Source organism: Somniosus microcephalus, chromosome 21 (assembly GCF_052327205.1).
Source record: "Somniosus microcephalus isolate GS21.2 chromosome 21, FLI_Smic_1.0, whole genome shotgun sequence".
NCBI lineage: Eukaryota > Metazoa > Chordata > Chondrichthyes > Squaliformes > Somniosidae > Somniosus > Somniosus microcephalus.
Window position 1 is genome coordinate 58,834,429 of NC_141007.1, and position 25,924 is coordinate 58,860,352.

Genomic DNA, 25,924 nt, shown 5'->3' on the forward strand with positions numbered 1-25,924 from the left:
CATGACACCCCTAATCAAATTTGGATTGTTCCAGGAGACCACTATTAAATCTTTTATGAATGTACTGAGCTACAGGGTGTTGGGGAGTCAGCATCCATGGTTTGGTCATGAATTTTCATTCCGCTAAATCGATGGTGTTTAATCTAATCGCCAGCCCTTAGTGCTGTGGAGATGAAACCCTTGCATACCAGCAAATGTACATACTATTCAAACTGCTGACCTCATCTGTACCAACAAGAGCATAAGAACAGCTTTGTCTCTTAAGTGGATAGGACTGTTTTACATTTGGATTCACAGATGACTCAACATTCTCCCTTCTACCCTTTTAACTGGTCATGGGGCGCTCCAGTGCTGCAAGTGGATTGCTCGTAGAGGGGCCAGCGGGAGTTACAGCAGCACGTGATGTGCTGACTGCCAGCTGTCACAGACCAGTCCACCCATTTCCCTGCTCCCAATGAAACTTGATGCGTATCTGTGAAGAGGTGGCAGGAAACCACTTCATTTTTTTTCTGATTGCTTGATGCAGGGAAGAAAATATGGCGTTGCTTTGATTCTTTTTGAACTTTAATCAAGCCTATGTAGGCCAACAAAAGAGTTAGTGTTTCTTTAAATGCCTTCTGTTAAGTAATCGGAAATTATCAGCTATAACTGCCTTCTTACTGTAATGATATGTTTGTTTTGTTCAATAGACATTTAATACTGATACTCTTCAATAAATACATCAGTGGAGTAATCCATCACTTCAACACCTATAATCACAATCAGAGGTTAACTTCCAGATTGTCTCTTCAAACAATTCCTTGTCTTCTACTTCACTCCATTTCAACACTCTTCAGTTCTACTGACATTTACTTCAATTGCTGTTTGTTTGGGAAGGTTTCCAACGACTGTAAGTGCGTGCGGAATTTCTTCTGTTTTTTTTTAATCACTCTTTTTGCCTGGAAATTAAAAAAAATAAATAATACGCTTCCGGTTAAGTAACGCCTCAATTTTAAAACTCTCATCCTTGTTTTCAAATCTCTCCATGGCCTCGCCCTTCCCTATCTCTGTAACCTCCTCCAGCTCCACAACCCTCAGATGTCTGCGCTCCTCTCATTCTGGCTTCGTGAGCATCCCCGATTTTAATCGCTCCGCCATTGACGACCGAGGCCCTAAGCTCTGGAATTCCCTCCCTAAACCTCTCCACCTCTCTCTTGCCTCCTTTTAAGACGCTCCTTAAAACCTACCTCTTTGACCAAGCTTTTGGTCACCTGTCCTAATATTTCCACATGTGGCTTGACGCTCCTGCGAAGTGCCTTGGGACGTTTGACTACGTTATAAATACAAGTTGTTGTTTTTGTTTTTTGGGAAGTAACCCATCGCCCAGGCTGAAAGTGGTTCTCTTGCATTCTGCCCCATTGCGCGTTAGTGCAGCTTCTCAGTCTCATAGCCTTTCCCTGTTCATGTGGATTAGAAAGCGATCCACAGTTTTGTACAGGAAGCCAGTTAATTTAATCAGGAATTTGTGGATTTAGCTGCTGTTGATGTTGGCTTTGTTCGGATGTTGCTATTTAGTGGTAGTTGAAGCATAATGTCACTTCACTTATTTCAGAAGCCTCTTTTCTTGCAGAATGGTTGGTCCGTCCAGAACATTTCTCAAAAGATACACTATTCAAGTTTGTGCTTACTGAGTAAAAGTGTTTTTATGAAGGGGATCATTTTGAATTTCTCTGTGTAAGTGCAGCGTTGACTGACTGACTTTTAAATGCTGCATTGTGTGTGACCGCACAACTCCCTTGACGTTAGCTGCCTCGAGCTCGAGGCTGGCCCGTACTCTGACTCTGAGACGAGTGTCTTTGGTTTTCTGTTGATGGATGGGGAGGAGAGAAAGTTGACCGGAAAATGAGGAGCAAAAAAAAATGGTAGCGTGGGTTCATTGTGTCCTCCAATCCACACCTAGACCACAAGACAGCAGAGACCAGGAGGTATATGGGTGCTTGTAAATGCTTCATAGCATTCACTGCCCATGCCTTCAAAGCTGATGTGCTCGATGTATATAAATGTAGTGAAATGACGGGTCAATGTTATAAACTCGCAAATTCCCGAGCTGTGTGGCTCAGTCGCAGTGAAGATAAGTGCGGTATTGCTGAACAGAAATTAAAAAGCAATTTACCAAAGTTAGCTGAAGGAAATGGTGCTGTTGTATATCAGTTTCTCAGTGCTACCGGGAAATATCTTACTATGTTGTTTGACCTGTTTGTTTTCTTTCAGCGGGGTGGTTCCTTCTTTTGAATCCAGTGCCCTTACTCTTTTCAAAGACACTGGTGCACTTACACAGTGTTACAGAAAAGTTTTCTGAATTTGCCTTCTCTTAATGGTGAAACATTTCTTCTATTAGAAATGGTGAATGGGAGGCAGACACCCCCTCTCTTTGTAGTATGAGCAAATCTATTGATAGCAAGGGGCAGAGGAACAATCCTGGCTGTGTTGGAGTGTGTTTGCATGTTATGCTAACCCTGATGTTTGGGAAGAGTGGTTTTGGCAATGGAGCAATATTAGACAGCCAAAATGTTATATAGCACCTAGAGGTAATAAGCAGAGCTCCAAGCTCCTTGTTCAATCGTTTACTTCTTGGCATTTTTTTTTCTTGCAGCTCCTTCCCTTTCTCAGTTCATGCAGGAGCCCCCATGAATCCTGCTGCAGGAGGCAGGGTGGGGCAACCTGTTGTACTGTTTGAAACGTCTTGCAGGTAATGGATTTAAGAAATGGTCCTGACGTGCTGTTAAAGTATAATCAACAATGATGCTTGATTGGGGCACAATTCTAGGGTAGCAAGTCCCCTCGACCAAGTCATCATTATTCATGTCTGAGACTTGATTCTTTTATTAGTTGTGCCTCCTTAAAACAACAGGGAAATGTGCAAATGTGTTTCTCTGGTGATTGGGGGAAACCCAGCTTCATTTTTCTGGACCAGTTTGAAAAGAGACAATTGAGTCTCCTCCTTCTCTGCAAACGCCGTATTTAAATAACCAGGCGAGTGACCTCATCAGACAAGGTGAGACCTCAGAAGGACAGTACTATCCAACTGTGGAGGTTATCAGCACTGAGCTCAATTTTATCCATGCATGCGCACTTCTAGTAGGGGTGTGTCATCCCTATACTTCCCCAACTGGGATCAGTTAACTTGCAGAGATTGGGGCTCAAACCTGGGACTTGTCCACCTCCTTACCTCGGAGATGAAAACCGAACCTCTTGAGTCACCGGGCCAGCGAGACATGTTTCTACTTGCTAAGACCAAGAGCCGTTCCCCTTGAACTCGGAGTGACTGTGGCACTATTCCTGCTTGGCAAATGCTGCGTATCTCAAGGCTTTGAATTGAGCACAGACATTCAAGGTGGATGTCGACATGGGGGATTGTATTCATGGGGGGGCCTGAGCCCCACGGCTCACGTTTAAGGGTGCATGTCTGTTTCATGCTAGGCCTGCGTTCACACGATACTGACCTGTAGGCTGTACCACAATAAAAGTAACAGCTGGAGATGTGTGCTTTGGATCAAGTGTGCGTGTATGTGTTCAACAAGCTGTATTCTTAAGTCTAATTAGTGCTGTTTGGAATGGAGCTCGCCATGTACATGTTTGACTACAATGGTAGAGGTTCAGTCAATTGTACATCGCCGCTGGAAAATTATTTTCTTAATTATTGTCTGCTCTTGTGTTTATTACATGAGCAATATTTTTTGTTGACTTTCAGATTTTAAAATACAATAAATCCCATCACCTGGACATCTTTACTTTTCAGCGAAACTCCATTCGAGTGGAAGCAGCAGGAATATGAAACCGCTGCCTATGTATTGGGAGATGGTGAAATCACTAATAATCCTGTAACTGTCTATAAATTGGGAGTGATCTCATTATCGGTCATTTTTTTGAAGGAAATGTGACTAACCTGAGTCTTGGTGAGGCATTAATTAATTGACCCTAGCTACTGATGGGGAGGTTGGAGAGGGCGAGGAAAGACTCCAGGCTTGGAGAATGTACTGAAGCAAACTGTGTTGGAGCTGGATTCACATCAGTGGCGATGCTGTCATTTACCCAGGCTGCTTCAGCAGTTGTTATTTCAGCTGTGAGTGTTTGTTCAACTCCCTCCCACTCTTCCCATGATGTTCTTGGTGCTCGATATTTAAATAAAAATATTCCACCCAAAACGGGATAAACACCCGAAAGGTGTTCAACTTAATCTGAGTTTTTTTAAACAGTTTGGCATTTTTTTTAAAGTGAGGAATCTCCCTCTTTAAAGCTATGCATTGCACATTCATAAAACAGCGACAAGAGGCAATAGAATGGATCAAACACCAGGAAAGCACGCAGATACATTCCAGATGAGGAAATGGTAAAAATATAGATAAAAACACAAGGATTTCAACATGAGCATTCACAAAAATCTGCCACCACGAGACAGGAGAACCAAAGTTGCTGCAAATAGTCATTTAGATCCTTTTCAATTCAATTCAATTTCAATTTTATTTGCCATATGTAACTAGTACAATGGAATGCTTACTCCCTGATCACTCCCACAATAAGCTGTGGGAGCTCACAGAGACACGTCGCTATTCTCCAGCGCCATGTTCAGAAAAGTCAATTCAATGGCAGTGGGAACGCGATGTCCCTCAGCCGCTTCGTCACCGCGGCCTCCTCCTCACTGTTGCCGGCTCCACGGTGTGGTGGCCTGCTTCTCCCGCTCACGGTCCGGCCTCTGGCCACCATGCCCGGCTCTCCCTCCTCCCAGTCGGACTGCGAGCTTTTGATTGCCATCTTGGTTTTTCCATTAAGTTGAGCACTTGCTACTGAAAATAAGATTTGCAAGGTATCAAAGACATTAAAAAAAGTTACAAAAATGCACAAGACCATTATTAACCCAACCGATCCAATAGCGATTTCTGGGTTTTGAATTGCCTCGGGGTTTTCTCTCGGAGGCCTATGGCTATGTGACAGGCCTGAGTCTTGAGTCCATACAGGTTCCCCAGCTGATCAGTGTTGGCTGAATGGACTTTGTGAACAGCGTGCACCTGTGCATACAAATTGTAGAAACTTTTATGATCAACAGCAAAACGATTTATGCTGGGACTTGTTCACAAGCCCTGCCCTGTCCTCCAGTCTCTGATGTATCAATAGAACATTACCGAGAACCCAAACCTCCCAAACAAAGACTTTTTAAGGAATGTGCAAGTAACTGGAATTTGTTGTTACGTAAAATGTCAACTATAAGGTAAAGCACGAGTCTTCAAATTTTTCTCCGGTTAGTTTCTTGATTAAACAACCCCTGGAATGTACATTTTTTACAGTTTGTTGCATGTATGAGGATTAATCTTTTAAACTGTCACATTTCAAAGTGGATGTATTCTAAATGCTTATATCATTTTATTTATACTTGTACTCAAAAGCAATTGTTTGTATAAATGGGTAGCAAGTTCTGGAAGGGCTGTACTATTATTGGAGTTTGGAGGGAGTTTCTGAATAACAGCCCTGAATTTAAAATATTTTACCAAAAGATTTTGCTTAAATACAACTAGTTGCAGAGATGCATGGTAAAGAAGGAAAGATGCAGATAAGAAAAGATTAAACTAATTTTTTAATATATTTCTTTACCTTTGCTTGCAGTTCTGGTCACAGCAAAGATGTGATTGCACTAGAGAGGGTACAGAGGAGATTTACAAGGATGTGGTCGGGAGTAGAGAATCTTAGCTATGAGGAAAGACTGGATAGGCTGGGTCTGTTTTTCTTGCAACAGAGGAGGCTGAGGGGAGACCTTACTGAGGTGTATAAAATTATGAGGGGCATAGGAAAGGACCTGTTTCCCTTAGCAGAGGAGTCAAAAATCAGGGGGCACAGATTTAAAGTAATTGGTTAGAGGGGATTTGAGGGGAAATGTCTTCACCCAGAGGGTTGTGGGGGTCTGGAACTCACTGCCTGAGAGGGTGGTAGAGGCAGAAACCCTAACCGCATTTAAAAAGTACTTGGATGTGCACTTGGGTTGCTGTAACCTGCAGGACTACGGACCAAGAGCTGGGAAGTGGGATTAGGCTGGAGAAGCTCTTTGTTGGCCGGCGTGGACACAATGGGCTGAAATGACCTCCTTCCGTGCTGTAACTTTCTATGATTCTATGAAAAAGTCACGCCCTGAAGAGATGGACAGTGAATAGAAAGAGCTCCATATTGGATAGTTTTATTTATTAAAGTGTAGTATGTGAGGGAGCAATTTATTTATCTGTCTACAGTGGCATGAAAAATATATTATTTATTTACCTTGCAGGAACTGATCAAGGAATACTTCATTGGAGAGATCCTTTTAGAGACATCTTTACAAATTCTTTTATGATGAAGCATGTTGTTCTTGGTCCACAGGGAATGTGTTTGATGGGCAGATTGGCCTTCAATTGAACAAAAGCCTTTTAGCAATCCACATAATATAATTTCCATGGAGATGCCTTGTACTTTTTATCACATAGTAAGTGTGGGTCTGAACAATGTGAAATGCTTTTGTGTTCTAACTTTCCCATTCTATTGTAATCTGTTTTTTCCCCCCATGTCATTCGTCTCTGCCCTGAACCTCCTCTTTAAAAAGTGTTGACTCTTTGCTGGTTCCATGAGCACTCTTTCTCTCTCTTAGGCAGTCCCTCGGAACCGAGGATGACTTGCTTCCACATTAAAAATGGGTTCTCAGGTGACTGATGAGTCCAATGTGGGACCTACAGTCTCTGTCACAGCTGGGGCAGACGGTGGTTGAAATGGCAGGTGGGTGGGGTGCTTGGATTGACGTGCGCTCCTTCCGCTGTTTGCGCTTGGCTTCCGCTTGCTCCCGGCGAAGAGACTCGGTGTTCGGCACCTTCCTGGATGCTTCTCCTCCATTTTGTGCGGTCTTGGGCCAGGGATTCCTGGTGTCTGTGGGGATGTTGCACTTTTTCAAGGAGGCTTTGAGGGTGTCCTTGAAACGTTTCCTCTGCCCACCTGGGGCTCTCTTGCCATGTCGGAGCTCCGAGTAGAGCGCTTGTTTTGGGAGTCTCGTATCGGGCATGTGGACGATGTGGCCCGTCCATCGGAGCTGATCGAGTGTGGTCAAAGCTTCGATGCTGGGGATGTTGGCCTGAGTGAGAACACCGACGTTGGTGCGCCTATCCTGCCAATGGATTTGCAGGATCTTGCAGGGTTGCCCCCTGATATCTTGTCCGAGTGGCCATCATTCAGGCGTGAGCCTTGACGGAGACCATTGGATCCAGGCCAAACCCTGGCCTCCTCCGAGGACCATAAACGTCCTCTTTCAGCAGGAGTCACTGGATAATGATCGGGCCTGGAGCTTTCAGGCCACTTGTCGCAACTCTATCTCTACTGACTGAAATCATTTAACTTGACACAGGCCAAGAACTGAACCTGCTTCTTTGTCTGTACAACTGATTGATTCACTGGAGAGACTTGCTGAACTGTTGATGAAACTCAGTGGCGTTGTTTTATGTGTTGGACTTATATTTTATAATGCTGACTGTTTGTTTTGTAGGGGCGAGGAAAGCAACAGCCATAGAAATTCTGCTTCGTAAACTAATTGCATAAAAATATGACTGCCGTTTGGATAATGTGCATTCACCCACTGTCACTGGCTGATGAGAGTTCATCAAGAACACTCAAACCATCCTCCATTTGCCCCCCAAAAAACTAGAGTTTTAAAATAATGCAATGGTATAAAACCAGTGGGGACGTCTCTGGGGAGGGATCCCAGTTTGTGCACCGGCGCTGTCATAATCTGTTCTATGGAATGTCTTCTGTACGATGCAGCGCACTGTCGTGTCCGTATACTGGTCCAGGAGTGCTTCTTTCATGTGATATTAATTTTTGTTAAGGGGTGGAAGAAAAGTGGCTTAAAAATAGTAATTAAAGTACTTTTTGTATTAATACATCCTTCCATGTAATATATAGCACTTAACATAAGCAACAGAGCAAATGTAATGTATAGTCTTTGGCTCCGTATTCTATAATCTGTATCAATTGCTGTCCCTTTCACTCGGTCTCTTTAATGGGGTGTGTTAAACTGTGTTTCTGTTTCTTCTACGCCCTTTTATTTGACAAAAACAGTCTAAGTTCATAATTCAACACTGAATCCAACCCCCCTTTTTGGCAGCTGTGTGTGTTTGGTGGGTGGGGGAAGGTGGGCTTCGAGTCCAGATCCTGCACTTTCCATTCACTGACCTGGAGGAACATGCTGTGTCTGACCAGTCATCTGTACTGAGAAAGGCGCTTCTCATCCTGAGTCCTGCACAAAATAGACCGTGTTTGTTTACTGAAGATGAGAATATGACCTTGAATCTGCGTTCTTCTGGCCAGATGACAAAACATGTTCCCGCTTGTGTTACTGAGTGACTCTATAAGACTGTCTGTTCTCTCTGCCTCTGCTGAAGGAGCTGTCCAAACTCAGAATGGTTCGAGCAGGCACGTCCCACTGCCCTGCTCCTCTCCAGTGACCACTCTTCTTGCATGATCCCAAACGGTGTACGTTGTCCAGCTATTCAACTGGCAAGGCATCATAGCTATCCCAATCCTATCCTCGCCCAATGTCTACACACTTTCCGGCAGGAGTCACTGAATAGCGAACGGGAACCTAGGATGAAGTCCGTTGTAGTGCCTTGAATCGTAGCTTTGCCTGAGATCAGCCAAGGAATCGCACCTGCAACTTTCTGGTCTGTGGGCCTTTAAAGGAGTGCTGATGTTTTATTTAAGTTTTTTTACAGGCTCCATTTCTGGAACAGCCTGCACTGCCACTTGCTGGCTGCTGTAACTTTTTGCATAAGGTGTTTTAAAAAAAATATCTTTAATTCCAATTTGTGCTGCCCAATTGCAACAGGTACCATGTTAGCAGACAAGAGGTGGGCACGACCTAGTGAAGGATCTTGTGAGAGGCATTGTCTTGGTGACTGCGCCTTTTTTAAGATCCTGAATTACTGTATCTGCTCCCTAGAGGCACGGTTACCAAAACAACCTGTGACTGGGTATCTGTGAAAGTATAGAACTGTCACAACGAGAAAGAAAATGGATTCCACCCTCCTGGCCGCTGTGGGGGTGAGTGAGGGTTACATCCACTAGAGTTTTATCGAAGAGAGTCTGATTTATACCGAGTATAAATCTGAATATCGAGTTCAACAATTTCAGATCATAACCTCGGCCCCCATTACATTTTTACTTATTTTTTATCCACACCTTTGTTTTGGCCCTTTCCCCCCCCCCCCTTTTTCTCTCTCCCACATGGCAGCTGTCTCCCATTCTGCCAGCGCATTTCACACCTAATCTAGAGCCGTCTTTTGTCTCCACTAGTCCTATCACCATCTCGTCTCGTTTTGAATACCTCTTAATGTCTCGTCACTTCTCTTTTGTTCTCTCCCAGCCTGGCCTCTTAATCTATTTCATTTCCTGTGCTTCTCCAGTCTTGACAAAGGGTTTGACCCGAAACGTTGGCTCTATTTCTCTCTCCACGGATGTTGCCTGGCCTGCTGAGTTTTTCCAGCATTTTCTGTTGTTATTTCTGATTTATACCATCTCTCATTGAAATGATTACTTTACGGACATTTAAAAAAAATAAAACGTGCATAACCAATTATTTTTAGTAGCTTAAATCATGCAGCTTCTGTTAAACTTGGAATAATACCAGCAAAGCAACATTAAATAGGAGAGCAAAACAGCCGTTTGTGCGAGGTGTGTGAGAGAAGCAGTGTGAAAGGGGGAAAAAAAATCAAAATATTTTTTGCTTCATAATTCCTCCCTTTGATAACAGAATAAGGCATCTCCGTTCCCGAGACCAATTTTTGTCTATTTGCGCTGGCTGTGACTGAATTACCTGGAAGAACCCAAGCCTTGTCTGCTTTATGTAAACTGAAGTGAAAGCGAGCACTGTGCACTGACCTACCTAACCTGTCTGTTTTAGCGGAGCTGACACCACAAATCATTTTTTTTTCTCTCCTCTCTTGCTTTCTTCCTAAGCCTTTTCTGTATCCCGTCCCCCCAAACAGGATCGGCAGGACAAAGGCTCCTTTGTTTCAAGGCCGTGTTTAAAGGCTCCTATCTTTCAGGCCAGGTGGCCCAACACTCTGAGCCTCAGGTCAGTGTTCCTAGTCCCACTGGTCCTCCAAAAGAAACATGTATTTATAAAGCACTCACTGGAGGCTGCTCCAAGCTTGGGCTCCAGATATTTTTGATGACTAACAGTAGATTTATTTTGGCACATATCGCTTTGAGTTGCAGATTCGTTTTTTTTCTTTCTCCGTTTCCAATTCTTTTCCCTCCCTGGCTGTCCCCTCCAGCTGGTTCGTGTCTTGTGCTGTCTTTCGGAAGAGACATTAAGCCGTGGCCCCGTCTGCCCCCTCGGGTGGATGTGAACGATCCCACGGCAATATTGCGAAGAAGAGCAGGGGAGTTCTCCCCGGTGTCCTGGCCAATATTTATCCCTCAATCAACATCACTAAAACAGATTATCTGGTCATTATCACATTGCTGTTTGTGGGAGCTTGCTGTGTGCAAATTGGCTGCCGCGTTTCCCTACATCACAACAGTGACTACACTTCAAAAAGTACTTCATTGGCTGTAAAGCACTTTGGGATGTGCTGAGGTCGTGAAAGGCGCTATATAAATGCAAGTTCTTTTATCAATGGAGAGAAGGCATGCTTTAAATGTCACAAGCCTCCCCCCTCTGCTCGCAGAGAGAGAGCGAGACCCTCATTTCTTTGTAGTATTCTTAGCTAAAAGACTGCCATCCAGCAAAACGTGGCAGGAAGCACTGGGACTTCAGTCCAGCACCTTCTGGTTGGGCATCCATTGATTTTTATTTTGTGTGTGGGAGGTAAATATTTTTCCAGTGTGTTGTAGCACCCGAGTCCCTTTGTTGCCCATTTTCCACAAGAATATGTGACTGATGTTCCAAAGCGGACCAAAGCAAAACAGGACATGTTCCACTGAAGAAAAATGTCTTCATTCCAGTCTCCACTCATCTTTTGTTTCACGAGACACTTTTAAATAAGCTGATGCCAACCAGTCACGTTCACTTCAGTTGATCTCCACCAGGTTTGACACATTACTGTTTTTGCCTATCTAAGTGCTTTAGGAGCCTCTATAAAGCAGCACAGAAATACGTTTTGAAATTGTTTCCGAATAATTATTGCTTTTCAGGGGGGTTGGGGGGAGAGGAGGAGAGACTATTTCACATGTAATGATAAATTGAGTTCTAATTGTTCAGGCTCTGAACCTTTCCCTTTTTTTTTGCTGTTCCGGTAAATCCAAAGATCATTGCGCACGGCACTGAAAATAAACAGACAAAGCTTCAATCTACTCCAGGGTGTGCACTTTTATCAATGTTTTAGAACTCCCGAGTCTATTTTTAGCACTCGGTTACACCTTGTGATCTACTGATTGCCTGTGTACTGAAGCCAGAACAGAGCGCCACCTCATTCACGAATAATAAGACCATTTACAATTCAGAATCCAACTATGTTCGTATTCACCACAATGTGACTGGGGTTGTGGGTCGCAGTACTATGCACTAAACACCAAATAATTATTTTCAAGCAATTCATGTTCCAATGCCCCATGCAACTGAATGGAGCTGATTCGTGACTCCAACTTTTACAAGGGTACATGTGCCTAATGGGTACAGGGAATACTCCAGCGCCACTGTCCGCCATCATAGTCACTGGAAACCATGAGCTTCAGACCATGTGCTGCACTCAGTAACCCTGTGTGCCTGGAATCGACTGATCTCCTTCCAGAAACAAAACGCTGTTCTCTCACGCATCCAGCCAAAAAGAACTAGTTTGACCTGGGACATGTGTAGTGAGATGTATAACTTTTCTTGCTCCCGAGATTGTTAGTTTACTGATAAAGCAGGAATAATCATAAGCAATCAAATTTTTTAAAAATACTTTTGGTATAATGAATAATTGACCAAGTGCTGATCTCTAATCTTTACCACTGAATGGACTGGACTTCAAATGGTCTTTTTGCTGGATCCTAGCCTCCTAGTATCTCAACTTTAATTTTTTTTTTAACAGGGCAGCTTTGTTAAAAGGATAGTCACATATTCTAAGCTAAAAATGAGTGCGTTTCTTCAATTAGATGTTTGAATTTTAAAATTAAATTTGGGGACTGATAAATGGCTATAGTTGCAATGCAGTTAAAAAGAAAAGCTCTTGACCCTTCAGATCACTTCCGTCCCTCCTAGCTACGTCTTTCTTTAAATAGTTAACTATGTTGTGCAAATTATTTTTTTTACTGCAATTGTTCTTTGGCTACAAAACATTTGATGTATGTTGCAGTCAGAATAGACAGTGGAGATGGTAGCATACACGTAGGGCATGCCCTTGCCTTTCTCCTTTCACTGCAGCTGTACTTGGTGCGATTTGTGCCAGTCCTGTGTTGCAGTAGGGGACAGACTGGAGTCGCTTGCACTGACCAGCTTGAGGTCCCCGAATCCAACGTAAACTCTGTGTTCAATCACGCACCGCCTCCTTGGGGCAGCTGACTGGGTGGAGCACAAATTTGAAATTGATCTTGAGTTCCGCACTCTTAAAATTCAGCTGAAGGATTGTACCCAGTTCCAAATCCGAACCCTACTCTGGTGCAAAGCTGTCATCTACCTTTTATGGAAAAGTCTTGGGGCAAACCTTGGAGTCTTCAGCATTCGATTATGAAAATAATTTTATGCAAGCACCGAAAGCAGCAAAAAAAATTCTGATATTGTACAGAATGGAATTATTGTCATCTAAACTGAAAGCAAGTGGCCTATTACTCCTGTCTGAGTTTCAGGTTTGGACTGGCTATGGCTGGGTGGGGTCGTGCAAGAGTGTCCCGAGCATCTTAATCTTCAGGGGTCACATTTAAACTGTGGAGCCTTGCAACAGTACATGATGTTTAAAATCAACATTTGCGTAGATTTCAAGCTACTGACATTAACAGGTTCTAGGCGTTGTGATTTGCACCGTTTGTTGATCAAGGAGGTAACCGTGCTAAGGACAGCCCTTTTACAAATCTTCGGGTGCACAGAAAAAATATAATTGCAGATAGAACTGAGCTGGGTTTTGTGGGTAGGTTTGCCTGGGCTCACCGTTCACAGGCCATGGTTTGGTCACTTGTGTGGCAGTGGCGAATGTTACTTTTCACATATAACACTGTGGAGGGTGAGTCTTAAGTTGGTGCATTTTATTCCATTCCTCTATTGGATCAGAGCCAGAAGCAGTGCCTATAGAGTCTCTGTCTGGTGCACTGGGCCAGAGTCACAATAGTACCTGACCATGAACGCTAGGTCAATTGGAAAAATTCAAAACTGAGATTGATAGATTTTTGTTAGCTGAGGTTAGTCAGAAGAAAGCCTGTCCCTTTCGGGACACAGATGTGGAATTTATTTTCAGCGAGATGCTAATCTGTGCTTTTGTTTAATGTGCGTGCAGTATCAGGAATAACCTGGTCTCGTAGCCTGTAACATGACCAGTTTCACGTACTCACTTACCCTGGGCCTATATCGTAGATACACCACTGGTATCTCTCCCAAGTGGAGTTTACAACTTGTGGAGATGATAAAGGCTGGGTATCTTATACCCAAACAATAGTCTGTCAGTAACCAAATGTCAACAGCTCCAGATAACATGTCTAATCTGCTGACCTCTGCTCTCTCTATCTATGATGTCATTTGAACCCTTTCACAATTCACAATTCAATTCAAATCGCTTTATTGGCATGATAAGTTACATCTTATGTTGCCAAAGCATCAAAATACATTTATGGTTGAGCACATAAACGCAGTTCTATTCATACAGTGTATAAACAGGTATATCCCTGAGTGTATAAATATACATTCGCATTGTTTATATATATTCTTTTCTTAGTTTACTGGTTGTCCCTCTGTTCATGGCAAGCTGTAACATAGTGTGCCGCCAGTGTTACACAGCTTCTCTCCTCTCCCAGTAGGAATGGGAGTTTTTGGTTGTCATTCAGATTTCTGAATTCAGGGCATATTTGTGAGAATTTTTGGTAGAAAATCTCCCTGATGTAGTTTTGTTGGTTTGATTTTTAAGTCCACACCTGAATATGACCCATGCTACAAATCTTACATGATTGCGAACTCGCTGTAGATCTCTGCACAAGCAGAACAAATCATGTGTGGGGGGGGGGGGGGGGGGGTGGCGGGGGGAACAGCTAGAGTTTTTACCATCTCGAATATTTCCTACGTTGCAGCACGGAAAATGGTTCTTGGCTTTTTCTCCATTAGGCCATTGGTGCAATTTCAGTCCAGTGAGGGGTGTGGCAGTAACTTCACACTCTGAAATGGTGCAGATTTGTCATTTGCATTATCAAATGTTTTCTCTTTAAAAAGAATCATTTGTGTGGTGCACGTACTACTTGAATGAATGCCAACTGTTCTGGCCACCTTTTTTATTTCTGCTTTAGACTCTGCCCAGTGTAAACTCCTTTTACTGTAGAAGCCACTAGGGAGAGGCTTGATGGTGCTCTGTCTCTTCGCTGAACTTGGAAGCGGGCTGCAGAGGTGGAAGGCCTATCGTTTTATTGCGCGTATAATGAATGGGTTACTGGGTTTCGGAGACGGAGGAGCACGACTTGTACCAGCCTATTGGTCCGCTCCAAAAGCTGTCCTAATTTGACTTGCAGACCGAATTGTAACGGCAAACTGGTTACAGTCTGTGTCTCCAACTTGTTTAAACAAACCGTTGCTTAATGTCACATTCCTTCACCCGGAGGACAATTCCTTTCCCCTGAAAACCTTTTTGGGGAGGCTGGCATGGGCACTGTTGCCGTGGTGACTGAGACTCGAGACTTGATAGTTGGACGTCGCTGATCGTGCTGCTTTGGTAACCCTTTGTGTTTTGAAGGTATGAAGTTCACACAAGGAGCAACTTCTGCAGGCAAGCCGTGGAGCCCAGTGACAGCTCCACTTGTGTCTCTTTGTATTAGAAGCTGTGCTGTTTTACAGCCAGTGGCCAAATCACAGTAGAATAATGCAGAGAACAAGGGCTGCAGCCGCACTGGTCTCAATCCATCAAACAGGAACCTGCCTTTACCAGTCCTTCCGCCCTGTGACCCAGCTTTGCAGCAGAGGAAATTAGACTGGGAGCTGGGAAATGAAGAACACGAAGAAGTGAGGGGTGGCCAGTGTTTAGGGGAAGATTGTTTTGTGTATGGTGCATTTTATACAAGAGGTCTTGCAGATGTGTGTCATGAAATTCAGCCCTCTCACCATTGCAACATATCCAGCCCCTATTCTGAAAGGTTGGACACCCTTGAAATAAAGGATTGATTATTTCTGATTTTTTTTTGTGTATTATTCATTCTCGGGGTGTGGGCGTCGCTGGTAAGGTCGGCATTTATTGCCCGTCCCTAGTTGCCCTGAGTAGGTGGTGGAGGGCGGCTGCGGTCCTGTGTGGTGACTCTTGTTGCTCTGTGTAGTAGTTGTGATACAAATTTGCTGGGCCACTTGCGATGGGAGTTGGGAGTCGACCACTTTGGTGTGTGACTGGAGTCATGTATAGGCCAGACCGGGTAAGGACGGCAGCTTTCCTTCCCTAAAGGACATTGGTGAACCAGCTGGGTTTTTAACCACAATCCGGCAGCTTCATGGTCACTTTTTACTGACGCCAGCTTTTTATTTCCGGAATTTACAAACTGAATTAAACTCCGCGCATTCAATATCGACTCTTGGTTTCTGTCATCAGGAAATGGTGTCTGTTGGATCAGAGTCATGAACCACGTACCCTTGTAAACTGCTACTTTGAACATGAACTGGTTTTCAACAGAGCGTGGGCTAAAAAAATGAACTGCACCATCCCTTCCCACGACGGGGAACTGTGCCACACTCTTCATCTGGCCTTGGTTAGGTTCAGTTTGAAGGGTAATGTGCGTGGTGTGTTCAAAGCGACATCTTGCAGGCGTTCCAGTATTTTTCTGTGCTGTGACATTGTACAATGCTTGGGTTTGCTCTCGATGATTGATTTATTGATTGATTGCAATTCCCTGTCCAAATTGGTGCCTTTCCCTTTATAATGCATTGTGAAGATGTCCATTGACTTGAACAAACCTTTCCCATTTCCTAATCTTGTGAAGGCACACTGGCAGTTTCTTATTAAATCTCTACCTATCATCAATAAAATAAATACAGCACTTGCCCTTTGCAGATTTTTCCTGGTTTTTTGTTGCAAGGAATGAAGTGCTAGTTTCTCAGACCCAGAAGTAATATAAGGTGATGGAGGGGGGCTTGTAAATGGAAGTGAACTTCTGGCCATCAGTCCAGTAAAATTACAGAGATTATTTTATAATGTTGAGGGATTTCTGTCCTTTTGCACGTGTACATTCCAGTATAATGTGCCGCAGAAAAGTGCAACAAACATAAAATTGTTATGTGCCTACACTTCTTAAAGTATTAATTTTTAATGTGTACTTTGCAATATGAAAAATATGATATCTGCCTGGTAAATTACAAGGGTTGGCGATGTGGGGGGACTGGGCAGGTTTCTAAGTAATCGGATGCTTCGGTGATGACACTTGAGGAAGTGCATGGAGTGTGTGTCTATCAATGCAGATTCCTGCAATTTAAAACTATAGTTTGCACTGGCACTTGTGTTTGGAGTGAAGCTGTGTTCATATTTTAAAATATATATTATATATATATTCTATTGAAAACAAGGCTTTGCAGGAAATTATTTTTCCGCGTTTTAGGGACCAGTATTTGGGTTCAGCAGGAGACCAGTGGATTGTGATTGAAAACCCAAAATGTGAGGGGTTTGTCTCCTCTGCTAGCTGGGTTGATGCACGCACTGCATTATAGGCGCTCTCTTCAAAGAATGCACATTTAGTATTTTCTATTATGTAAGAGAAATAATAACCCCAGCCCGCCCCCCCCCCCCCCCCCCCCCAATACCTTGCACTTAAGTTTACTGCTTGTAATCTCCCTGTTGAGTTTTCTGGTCCTTCCATGAATAAAATATTCCATTCAAATTCAGGAGTGTGGGGATCGGTTCAGTATTGAGCAAACAGTGCCCTCTGCTGGCGAACCATCAGAAACACAGCTTTGATTTTAAGCTCATCATAGAAAATGCTGGACTTGGGTGACGGCAGAGAGAGAAATGGAGTTAACGTTTCAGGTCGATGACCTTTCGATTTCCAGCATTTTCTATTTTTTTTTAAATTTCAGATTTCAAGCATCCGCACTATTTTGCTTTTGCATTTGATTTTAAGATACTGTTTAAGTGTCCAAATGTGCTTCAAATATTGTGATCTCCAGCAAGTCTTGGTTATCAGTCCTGAACAGTAGGCGTCTGAAGAGTTTCAAGCACGCAGTGGATGTGTGAGCATCAAGGCAGAGCAGGGATAGACTCGGAACTTGGGAAAAAGATGCTGAGAAACGCACTGCAGATCGCTTTTATGGATGGGTCCATATGTGAATTGTATAAATTACTGAGACTGGACTTTCTAGAAATCGTGTGGTGTCTATTTTGTTGAAATATGCTTCGTACTGTGAGGCCCCCAAACACTTCTACAGCCAACACACTGACCTATAAATGAGCAACGCACCACTCCTGGTGCACGTGATTTCAACAGACACACCAGTGCAGTACTGAAGGAGTGCCGCAATGTCAGAGGAGCCGTCCTTTTCGATTGAAATAGAAAGAAATAAAGAAAGACTTGCATTTATATAGCGCCTTTCACGACCACCGGACGTCTCAAAGAGCTTTACAGCCAATGAAGTACTTTTTGAAGTGGAGTCACTGTTGTAATGTGGGAAACGCGGCAGCCAATTTGCGCACAGCAAGCTCCCGCAAACAGCAGTGTGATAATGACCAGATAATCTGTTTTAGTGATGTTGATTGAGGGATAAATATTGGCCCCAGGACACCGGGGAGAACTCCCCTGCTCTTCTTCGAAATAATGCCATGGGATCTTTTTATGTCCACCTGAGAGAGCAGACCTCGGTTTAACGTCTCATCCGAAAGACGGCACCTCCGACAGTGCAGCACTCCCTCAGCACTGCACTGGAGTGTCAGCCTAGATTTTTGTGCTCAAGTCTCTGGAGTGGGACTTGATCCCACGGCCTTCTGACTCCGAGGCGAGTGTGCTACCAACTGAGCCACAGCTGTCACACAATGTCAAATGAGACACGATGTTAAACCGAGGCCCGATCTACAGTTCCTGGGGTCTGCTGGGTTTCAAAGATCCCATGGCACAACCATAATGTACAGTAGTTTCAAAAAATATACGTGTGAAAGTAACTTCTTGCAAATTCATTTAAAAAAAAAATCCATGACTAATTAGAAGAGGAACAAGGAATTCTCCCTCGACCCTCACTGCCAAAAACAAATGAACTTGCCATTTGCTGCATTGCTTTTTGTGATGTCTTGCTGTGTGCGTGAACCCTGTTGGACCCAGAAATGTAACTTGTTAATTGTCTTGAAGCTGTATTATCATTAACTATCAGAAGCCAAGAGTTTAAAGAAGGAAATCTGCAGGGTGAGTGTAATTCTAACCGTTACATTGTGGGTGGAGACTGAAGTCTGCAACTGTTAAAACACAGGCACTTTCTGAGTTTGAGGAAAGCCAGTAAACCCGTTGCATGGACTAGAAGGAGTGCTGTCTGGAGCCCAGATATTGCTTTGGCATGTTGGATAACAGGAGTGTTTGAACATTGTGAATTGAAACCAAGCTGTGTTTTGCTTTAAATGATCTTGGTGGGTTTGTTTTGATCATTTAAAAGTTAGTCCAATATTCTACCATTTACTATTTGCTTATATAATGGCAAAATACTGCGGATACTGGAAATACTCAGCAGGCCAGGCAGCATCTGTGGAGAGGGTGCTGAAGGGTCCCAGACCTGAAACGTTAACTCTGTTTCTCTCTCCACGGATGCTGCCTGGCCTGCTGAGTATTTCCAGCATTTTCTGTTGTTATTTACTATTTGCTATTGTTCTACCATTTACAACTTCCTTGTGTGACCTTTTTTAAGATTACTTTTTTTTAAAACCTGAAAGGATTCTGCAGATGGTTGCAGTGAGGATTGTGTGGTGCGACACATCGCACGACTGTGCACAGTAGCACTTGTGGGAATGGGCGCCACTGTAACTGAAGGCGCTAATGGTACGTGTATACAGCACCTGAACACCAGAATGGAGGTGGGATCGATGTATTCCTCCACTGCAGCATTCTCCAACAATATTTTAGCAAGAGGTCCATCTAGTTCGCCTTCTAACATCCTGGTAGTCAAATGAGGCAACGATACCAGAGATTGATTGCTGCGATTCGTCAGCACAGTTTACAACAAGAGCCAGACCAGAAGGGAGGAGAACTCCCAGCAGCGGACGCTTTAGGAAGCACGGGTCCAATGTCACCTGTTTCCACCCCCCTCAAGCACACTACACCTGCCACATGTCATGTCTCAATTTACTTGTATACTGTATCCCAAAATGTTGTTTTTCCAAAAGAAACCTATCGAATTTGCAATTGAATAAATCAACACGCTCTGCTTTCAACTTTGTTTGTGATTGCTGTTTGTCTCTATGTGCAAGAATCTGGTGCCATCTAGAGGTAAACTGAAGCGTTGCGCCATGCTGGCGCTTCTGAAACACATCCAGCAAAATTAAAATCTCTTGGAAATCAGTGACTAGCCTACTCCCACATAGATCTTTTCTTTAAAAAGGCAATGTGCCCTTAGTAACTTTCCAGGCAAGTCCGGTTGCATGTATAATGTTTGTACGGGTACATATTTTGATCCAGTAAATCTGTTGCTATTATCAGGCAGAATATTCCTGTTTGAACAGATTAGGACTGCAAATGGAAGACTGGCATTCACATTTTTCAGAGGGCCATTTGAGGCTTGAAAGACCCAGCAATCTAGCCCACAAAGCTCGGGCAACTCTGATCTATCTGTGCTCCTAGTTCTGACCTTGGTTTGTCCTATTTCAGTGTCCTGAGCCTGGAGGTTTGGCAATGGCTGTTCTTAGTAATGTTGATCGATGATTGAATCGCAGATCTGAACGTCACGATCTGTTACCAACTGCAGTGTGTGTTATATGTAAATGAATATTTAAACTTTGTCTGCGGTTCATGAGACTGTATGCCGTGTATCCAAGAACCAGAGGTCACAGTCTAAGCATAAGGGGTAAGCCATTTAGGACTGAGATGAGGAGGAATTTCTTCACCCAGAGAGTGGTGAACCTGTGGAATTCTCTACCACAGAAGGCAGTTGAGGCCAATTCATTAAATATATTCAAGAAGGAGTTGGATATATTTCTTAAGGCTAAAGGGATCAAGGGATATGGGGAGAAAGCAGGGACAGGGTACTGAATTTGGATGATCAGCCATGATCTCATTGAATGGCGGAGCAGGCTCAAGGGGCCGAATGGCCTACTCCTGCTCCTATCTTCTATGTTTCTATGTTTTCCCATAAAGACTAAAAGCTTGACTGCTCCTGCTATCGAGTTCAGCAATGTAAATGCTGCACTCTGATCTCCCCACTTAGACTTGTGATCTTGAAGTCTGAATGGGGCAGGTTCTGTTTGTGGTAGCATCCGAGATAAGTATGGAAATGTCTTTTTTTGTTAAGTATTTGTAGTTTTCAACAATGTAAAAATTGTTCCCAAAGAAACCCGTCTATGATGGTGAAACCCAAAGTGGACAAATCTCAGCATTGACTGGATTCATGTCAGCAGGCTGTATTCACTCAGATCCTACAACGCTGACTGCTTATAACCTTGTGCGACGTATACAAAGGAAGAACTTGTGTTTATAGAGCACCTGTCATGACCTCAGGGTGTCTCAAAGCGCTTTGCAGCCTACGAAGTACTTTTGAAGTGGAGTCACTGTTGTAATGTGGGAAACGTGGCAGGCAACTTGCGCACAGCAAGCTCCCACAATCAGCAATGTGATAATGACCAGAGAGTCTGTTTTAGCGATATTGGTTGAGGTATAAATACTGGCCAGGACACGGGAGAACTCTCCTGCTCTTCTTTGACTTAGTGCCATGGGATCTTTTATGTCCACATGAGAGAGCAGACGGGGCCTCGGTTTAACATCTCATCCGAAAGACGGCACCTCTGACAGTGCAGCACTCCTTCAGTACTGCACTGGAGTGTCAGTCTGGATTTTTGTGCTCAAGTCTCTGGAGTGGGACTTGAACCCACAACCTTCTGAGGCGAGAGTGCTACCCACTGAGCCAGGGCTGATATTATTGTTTAACATCTCATCCGAAAGACGGCCTCTCGGACAGTGCAGCACTCCCTCCGTACTGCGCTGGAGGGTTAGCCAGCGCTGACACTATTAATGTTCTGAGCCCCATACCAATGAAAGTACTCAATACATTTACATTAGAAATAAACTGGACATTGTTTGGAAGGGTGGGTGATTTAAAATGCATCTGAAATTATCCTAATATCTCTCATGATTTCAAATTTAACTTCAAACCCTTGATCTGTGGAATCCATTGCTAATTGTGACCTGTGTGACTCCTCGATTTGTTCTTTGTTTTTTAATAAATTTTTGAGCTGGGATTGTGAACGTTCTGGTTATTTTACACATTTATAAAGTTGGATAAAACCCTCGACAATGCAGCAGGAAAGCCTGGATCTGCGGCATTGTGGCACCCTCTGCCTGTGAGATGAGAGACTGCAGTTTGGAAGAGTTTGTTTGCACCGCGACAATCATTGCAGGATTGTGGGGCCCTCTGCAGGCAAGCTGATTAACTGCAGTTTTTAAGCCCCTGGATCTTGCATTGGTTTGTACTTTGCCTATTTTAAATTTTAAAAAAGACTTCCATTTATATAGCACATTTCACGACCACCAGATGCCCCAAAGCGCTTTACAACCAATGAAGTAATTTTTGAAGTGGAGCCATTGTTGTAATGTAGGAAACGCGGCAGCCAATTTGAGCACAGCAAGCTCCCACAAACAGCAGTGTGATAATGACCAGATAATCTTTTTTTACTGATGTTGATTGAGGGACAAATATTGGCCAGGATACCGGGGATAACTCCTCTGCCCTTCTTCGAAATACTGCCGCGGGATCGTTTACGTCCACATGAGGGGGCAGACAGGGCCTCGGTTTAACGTCTCATCCGAAAGACAGCACCTCCGACAGCACAGCACTCCCTCAGCACTGCACTGGAGTGTCCGCCTAGATTTTTGTGCTCCAGTCTCGAGTGGGACTTGAACCCACCACCGTCTGACTGAGAGGCGAGTGTGCTACCCACACCACTAATGTAATTAAACATTAAAAATCTAATTCAACTAAAATAAACTCTTAGGATTTAAATTAATTGTTGGTGTCGATAAGACACTCGATGGATGTGGCATGCCCCAATGTACCGGTGGACACTGCATGCTCCCTCTCCAAGGCCCGCCCAGGCACTGACTATGCGAAAGCTGGCCTGTGCGGTGACCTCCTGCTTTGCTGCCAATAGAATTCGATGAAGTGCCATAATCGGTATCATTTAATACAAATGATGGAAAGGGAGTAATATTTTACCTAAGGTGTAGCTGGAACCAGATGAATGTGTGTTGTTTGCCAAGAAATGGTCTACTTTGGTCACAGTCCATCGAACAGTCACTGTGAACAAATGTCTACTTGTGGCAGCAGGTCTTATTCAGCCCAGTGCCTGTGAGTGACATCCAATGGGCCACATATAACACACGGTGCAGTATCCAAGATTTGAACACTCTGTACATGTAATAGGGATGACGTATTTTAGGCTGGCGGTAGTGATTTATTGAAGGAACCCTCCCCAAGCTGTGGTTCAAACCTGCTCTTTCACTTCCTTTGATCGCACACTCGGTGGTCTGGGAGATATGGCTTCGATTATTTTTTTTAAACTCCAGGTGGATTCCCCGCTCGGGCCGGAGTTAAAATTACAGTTGGATCTTAATGATGTCATCAGGCTGCAACATGCATAGACAAAGAAGGACCCTGTTAGCTCCGGGCGCGTGTCCCTGCCGCCTGCTCAGGAGAGCAGGTTAAAATTGCAGATGTTGCGATCATGGCAGCTTTCGGACAGGTGAGAGCCGGGGCGATTTTAACTGCCCCCCCCCCCCCCCCCGCCAGGTTTCTGTTGAGCGAGTGGGGTTAAAATTGCCCCCAAAGTTCCACAGCACTTCGCATAAGTGCCCTTGGGTACATTTGAGTTGTTTGTTACATCAATAAAGCCAAGTGTTAAAATGGAATCCTTGGCCCATTTATCAATTAAAAAAAAAAAATGTAAGGGCTTCACAATATGGGAGGGAAGTGCTCCGATTCCCAGTAATCTGAGTGAAGGGCACAGTTTGAGCATTAATGCCATTAATATGAAATACACGTCTGAAGCTACTGAAAAGCATTTAGATCCAAGCCAAATAATTCTGTTTGCTGCTGGTCGAGGTGGGTTTATGTGCCAATTTCTACCAATGGGGTTGTCCTCTGCAAATATTCGAGCATCATGTAGCAATTGTTGCAGTTAAACTCCGCTCAGTACCACAGATATCTAGAGACCTTCAAGGGGCATCGCCCTGTCTTGATCTGGGGACAACAGCCACGGGTAAAACCATTTCTGTTCCAGTACTGGGGGGCGTGGGGTGCACAGGAGAAAAGTGGGAAATTCTCATTCTGGTGACGGCTATGTTGACTTTTTTCTCTCTCTGCTGATTTCTCTCATTTGATGATGAAGCTGCCCGGCACTTTTGATGGGTTGGCTTCACCAGGAAAAGAGCAAAAGTCAGTGGCGCAGTAATTTATAAATTTGCCGCGTTTTAACTTCTGTGATGATCTGCTTCTAATGTAAAGTGATATGGTTCGATTTCTCTGTGTAACGGAGCGGTGAATGTTTGGCACTCCCACCAGGTCCCGTTGGCCTACATTGGCTTCCGGTCTGGCAACGGCTCGATTTTTATAATAATTCTCATCCTTGTTTTCAAATTCCTCTACGGCCTGGCCCCTCACCACCTCCTGTAACCTCCTCCAGTTCTACAACCCTCCCAGATCTCTGGGTTCCTCCAATTCTGGCCTCTTGCGCATCCCTGATTTTCATCGCTCCACCATTGGCGGCTGTGCCTTCAGCTGCCTGGGCCCTAAGCTCTGGAATTCCCTCCCTAAACCTCTCCACCTCTCTCTCCTCCTAAGATGCTCCTTAAAACCTGCCTCTCAGTCCAACATCTGCCCATATATCTCCTCCTGTGGCTCGGTGTCAAATTTTGTGTTGACAAGGCTCCTGGGAAGGGCCTTGGGGCGTTTTACTACATTAAAGGTGCTACAGAAATGCAAGTTGTTGATGACTGCTCAGGGAGGTGATTGAGGCTGAAGTCGTCGAGCATTTTAAGAGGGGATTCGGCGGACATTTGGTGAGAAAAATCAATCGAGGGATGTAGGCCGTGAAGTGTGCATTCTGGTTTTGAATTCCCGGGCCAGCCAGCCGACTGAACTGGCCTTTTGTGGTCCCGTCTATTCCTAGTTGCAGGAACAGCGGTCCGCTCTTTGGCCACGCTGGTGAGGAGGAACACTCCACGTGTAACACTTGCTGCTGTTCTGAATGCACGCGCTCCTCTTAAAATGCTTAGCTTTAATGTAGCATTCCTCAAATCTTGCTGCTGGGTTTCATCAAACCCTTGGCTCTGTGCTCGTATTAATGGGTTTATTTTTCTTCACAAGAAGGTTAGTCGTTCTCCAGTGGAGAAATAAAATTAATCCCCTCAAAAGCCTCCAGATGTTCCTGATGTAGAAGAAACAATTGCTAAGTGGAGAGAAAATGATATGAATCTTTGTTTTAACAGGCATTGTGTGTGTAAGTGAGAGAGACTGTGTGTGCACGCGCACACTCCTTCCAGGACAAGGGAGTCAGAAATATTCTGCTCACCTCTCTCCCAGTAGTGTATATTTTTAATAATCTGTGTGCTGTTCTCATGCCACCTCCCCCACGGCCTGTTAGAGACTGGAATAGGCAGAGCCAGGACTGAAAGTTGCCTTTCTGCTCACGGGACTGTGGGATGGTGCGAAGCCCAAGGAAAGGCACAAAAAAGGTGGGACTGTAGGATGGGCACCTCGAGGAAACAATAAAAATACATTAAAAGAGGAATTCAAAATGGCTGCCACAGGGGAGCAACCCAATTGGCAAAGGCACCATGAGTCTCACTTGAAATTCAGCGACAGGGCACCCACTCACCAAGCCAATACACTCACTGCTGCTTTGCTGCCTGACTGCCCTCACTCTGTAATTACAGCCCGACATCTCCGTGTGTGTCCTTACAGCGCCAATTGGATGGTCAATATAGGAATCCATGGAAATGTTCCTTTAAAAACTGAATTTGATAGTAGTCTTCACTGGTACAGATCTGGTGTAAGTACTCAACAGGTTTAGTGGAAGCAGACAGTGGGAAATGGTGTTCCCACGGTAACGTGACTGGGGCAGCATTTAGGGTCTCCTCCAGACTGTCCCCACCACCCCAGGCCTAAAACCTCCACCCTCCCTCAGACTGTCCACTTTAAGGCAAGATTTTTTTTTAAATGTCATTGTGATACGGATTCAGTGGTGTAACGAGGCTCTCTGAAGTTTAACCTGCTGGGAATGCAGAGTAGTTGTATGGCGCTGCAACTGGACTCGTGCAGCCTGAATGTGATGTTTGAGGGTAAGTGACACTGACTCGACTACAGCAGAGTGAGGGGGAACCTGGCCAAGGCCCATCTCACTGTTGTGCCAAAGTCTGGAAGAAATTGGGAAGTGCCACTGGATGAAGGCTCCTCTAGTAACGTGTTCAGTTTATTTGGGGAAAAAAAAGGGATGTAGCCCTCAAGGAAGGTGGCAAAAAAAACAAAAGACGACTGCAAGACTTTCCTGCCGGTTAAATAGAAGCTTTGTTTCATCACTAAAACCTCTTTCCACTCTGCTCTGTGTAGATGTTGGGGCAG

The 25,924-nt window shown here is 44.2% G+C and overlaps 2 long non-coding RNA genes across 5 annotated transcripts in view; both read left to right on the plus strand.

Annotated features, from left to right (window-relative positions):
• The window catches only part of LOC147102858 (uncharacterized), a 456,768-nt gene that overhangs the window by 20,678 nt on the left and 410,166 nt on the right, over window positions 1-25,924 (plus strand). The gene's annotated exons all lie outside the window — the stretch shown is intronic.
• Window positions 1,276-19,532, plus strand: LOC147102859 (uncharacterized). Of its 2 annotated transcripts, XR_015073137.1 has the most exons (3): window positions 1,276-5,245; window positions 6,382-6,484; window positions 19,035-19,532. It is a non-coding gene; the product is annotated as an uncharacterized LOC147102859 (long non-coding RNA). The 2 variants fall into 2 exon arrangements; XR_015073138.1 differs by lacking the exon at window positions 6,382-6,484.